The sequence below is a fragment of the Heterodontus francisci genome, unplaced genomic scaffold (genome assembly GCF_036365525.1).
Source record: "Heterodontus francisci isolate sHetFra1 unplaced genomic scaffold, sHetFra1.hap1 HAP1_SCAFFOLD_121, whole genome shotgun sequence".
In the NCBI taxonomy this organism is placed as follows: domain Eukaryota; kingdom Metazoa; phylum Chordata; class Chondrichthyes; order Heterodontiformes; family Heterodontidae; genus Heterodontus; species Heterodontus francisci.
This window is the reverse complement of record NW_027140425.1, coordinates 3,961,264-3,965,584: the sequence shown is the minus strand read 5'-3', so window position 1 is coordinate 3,965,584 and position 4,321 is coordinate 3,961,264.

The following is a 4,321-nucleotide window of genomic DNA, read 5'->3' as shown; positions in this document are numbered from 1 at the left end:
TTATATTGCTGACCTTTTGGTCAGCTATGTGGCCTTGTCCAACCTGCACCTTCTCCTTTGTTATCTCTTGCCCCACCCCCACCTCACTTGCTTATAACCTGTGACATTTTTAATATTTGTCAGTTTCGAAGAAGGGTCAGTGACCCGAAACGTTAACTCTGCTTCTCTTTCCACAGATGCTGCCAGATTTGCTGTGTGGTTCCAGTATTTCTTGTTTTTATTCCAGAAAATATTTGTTTGCTGCAAAAAGTACATGGCAGGTAAAATGAAATGGAAGGGTTGTGAGGCAATTCACTCCTGTACTGAAGGAAACTGATCTCCTTTGCAATCTTTGTATTGTTGACTTGGTGCTGTTTTTGAACTGTTTTGTAATGTATCTTTTTATAGTTTTTTTAACGAATAAAGTATATGTTGGAAATTTAAAAAAAAGTTCAGAGAAGGTTCACTGGATTTATTCCTGTGATGAAGGGGTTGTCTTGTGAGGAGGATTGAGCAGGTTGGACCTATACTGATTGGAGTTTAGAAACATGAGAGGTGATCGTATTGAGACATATAAGATTCTGAAGGGTCTTGACAGGGTAGATGCTGAGAGGATGTTTCCCCTCGTGGTGGAATCTAGAACTAGGGGACACAGTTTCAGAATTAGGGATTTTCCATTTAAGAAGGAAATGAGGAGGAATTTCTTCTCTCAGAAAGTTGTTCATCTTTGGATTTTTATCTACAAGGAAGTCAAGGGTTATGGGGGGCAGGCAAGAAAGTGGGGTTGATGCCATGATCAGATCTGCCATGATCCTATTGAATGCCGGAGAAGGCTCGAGGGGCCAAATGGCCTCCTGCTGCTACTATTTCTGTTCTTGTGATCTCATTGCAGCTTGTTCCAAATAGAGACAAAAGAGTGGAATTCCAGAGGAGAGGTGAGAGTAATTACCCTTGAGTGAGTGTGGCATCAAGGATCCCTAGCAAAATTGAAATCAATGGGAATCAGGGGAAAATTGTCCACTTGTTGGAGTCATACCTAGCACAAAGCAAGATGATTATGGTTGGTGGAGGCTGATCATCTCAATCCAGGACATTGCCTCAGGAGTTTCTCAGGGTAGTGTCCTAGGCTCAACCATCCTCAGCTCTTTCATTAATGAGTTTCACCTCAACTTAAGTCAGAAGTGGGAATGTTAGGTGATGATTCACAACTCCTCAGATACTGAAGCAGTCCATGTCCACAAGCAGCGAGACCTGAACAACATTTAGGCTTGAGCTGATAAGTGACAAGCGACTTGGTTGCCACAAAAGTGCTACGCAGTGAACATCTCCAATGAAAGAGAATCAAACCATCTACCTTTTAATACTCAGCAGCATTATCATCACTGAATCCCTCACCAACAACATCTTGGGGGTTACCATTGACCAGAAACTAAACTGGACCAGTCACATCTATGCTGCAGCTTTTAGCGTAGGTCAGAAATTGGGAATTCTGCAGCGAGTATCTCACCTCCTGACATATCAAATCCTGTCCATTGTCTACAAGGCACAAGTCAGGAATGTGATGGAATACTCTCCACTTTTCTGGTTAGCTGCAGCTCCAAAAACACATAAAAAGCTCAATACCACCCAGGACAAAGCAGTCCTCTTCATCGGTACCTCACCCACCACCTTAAACATTCACTCCCTCCACCACCAGAGCACAGTGGCAGCAGTGTGTACCACTTACAAGATGCACTGCAGTAACTCGCTAAGTAACGTTCGACAGCACCATCCAAACCCGTCATCACTACCTCGAAGGACAAGGGCAGCAGATGCATGGGAACACCACCACCTGCAGGTTCACCTCCAAGTCACTCACCATCATGACTTGGAACTATATCACCATTTCTTCACTGTTGTTGGGTCAAAATCCTGGAACTCCCTCTGCAATAGCACTGTGGGTGTTCCTACACCACATTGACTGCAGCAGTTCAAGAAGGCAGCTCCCCACCACATTATCAAGGGCAATTAGGGATGGACAATAAATGCCAGCCTTGCCAGCGATACTCACACCCAAGAATAAATAAAAAACAAATCATTCTCCACAGATTCCCCACAATCCAGGCTTGGACATTTACTTCAGGAGCACAGAGCTTTATATAACTACAACGTGAGTTCCAATCTTCAGATTCCATTCACCTTTCACATTATTTTCTACCAGTCCGTTAGTGTTTAGTGATTCAGCACATGGGTCTCTGCTTCTCCAGTTTCTAACATCTCACCACTTATAAAAAACACTCTGATCTATCTTTCGTAGGTACTAGATGACCCCACATTTTAAACTCCATCTGCCAAAACATTGCTCACTCACTTAATCTATCAAGAAGATTTGAAAATAAATTTCTTGCCAAAGGATAATGTTCTGCTTCTGCTCCCTCGCCGTTTGCTTTTCCCGTTCCTCTTTCATTTGGTGTAAATCCAGAGAAAGTAAAGATGGAAGGAAGGAGGGAGGGAAAAATCTTCCTCCTTTTCGTCATCCATATTTGATCTTCATTCCAGTCCAATTTGGGTGAAGAATTCCGATTGTCTGTCTCAATTTTAATAAAGTATAAACAATTCTGGAATCACCAGCGAGATACTGATAAGAACATGTTTCCAGGCCAACTTTCCACAAAAGCTCCCCCACCACAATGTACGAGACACTTCATACACTAACGACAAAATTGGGATCCGAACCCACACATGCAAAGCAAAATGCATTAGCACGCCACCGTCTTAACCTCTCGACCACCTTGTCAGCTGTTTGGACAGTACAGATCCTGGCTGTGCAGCCAGATGTGCAATGATGGAAATGCAGCTTCTGTAAGTAAATGAAATTTCCATCACATCAGGTCATGGCCTGTTTGGAATGGAGTGGTGTGAAACATTTCCAGACCATGTCCAACACGTTTCTACTCAGTGTGAAAATCCACCACGGAAAGACTGGAACATACAATCATATCATCACATCATGATTAACATCACTCAGACACCTGAACCATGAGGTCACTGACGAAGTCATGATGACTTCGAATTTCTCATGAAATGACAACTAAACTCACTGACTGGAAGAATTGCATTAATTCCACATGATCAGAGAGGCACAGCCTCAGACCGACTTGGCAGATGAATATTGATTGAATAATTTCTGTGTGAGGAATGTTCCAGCATCATAAACCAGGGGAACGTGCTGACTGAGCTGTGTCTTCATCTCTTCTGGGCAGTCGGACAGTTCACCCTTCATTCTGCTCTGATTCACTTTCCCAAAGCGGATCTACAGATTCTCAAATCTGGCGACTGGGTTTTATTATTTTGTTCCATTTGATTTTTCTTACTCCTGAATGATAATATATTCTAAACCTCGGATCAACCCTCCCCTTTGCGTCGTGTTATAGTCTTGGTTAAAAGAGACACAAAATGACACAAACACTCTGAAACATACAACACGGTCACACTTTCCTTCAGTGAGATTAATGTTGAGCTGTTTTCCAGGTTAAATGCAACTGCAAACACATTGCTCTCAAAGAAATTGTAGGGGATTGAGTTGCCGTTGAAATATTAGCACTGGACATCTGTACGAGCAGGAACAGCCATTTCAAACTCACATCCTTCACAAAGGCAACCACTGAGCTGTTTTCTTTTGTGAATGAAATTCATAATAAAAGTTAAAGTTCACAAGAAAATGGATGTAAATGATTGATAGCTAAACTTTTGAAGCCATGATATGAATCCAAGATTTTCTGATTATTAGACAAACACTCGAACCAATTAAGCTGCTGAGCCAGATCACAAGTGCTGTGACAACTAAGGGCAGAGGAGGGCACTCTGTATTCTCATCCCACTTCTCCACAGGTCACAACATCTATGTGAACTTTTCCCACATACTGATACAGTCAATCATATACTCTATTTTTCCCAGAATAGAAGACACTGACCAGGTTTCTTTAATGAACAACAAAATTATCCATTTATTGTCGAACAAGTTTTAACTAGTCATGAAGTAAAGCATAAACACACAGGTGGAAATTTTAAAAGTTCCTTTTTCACCTTGAACAACTTTTAAAGTCCTTTTTTTTATCTTCGAGCCACACACACACACACCGGATAGCTGAAAAAATAAAAGGGATTTTTTTTAAAATTCAGCACTCTGTTACAGACAAATAAAACCTCTTGGGCTGTTTATTTGCTCATTTTTGAAGAAATCATCAGATGAGATATGTTGCTCCAAAACTGGAATACAGTCTAACTTCCGAGTATACGTAGACAGGTCACTCGGGTATTTTAGAACAGTTCTTTTCAGAAGGCATTGAGAATTAATTTTAGC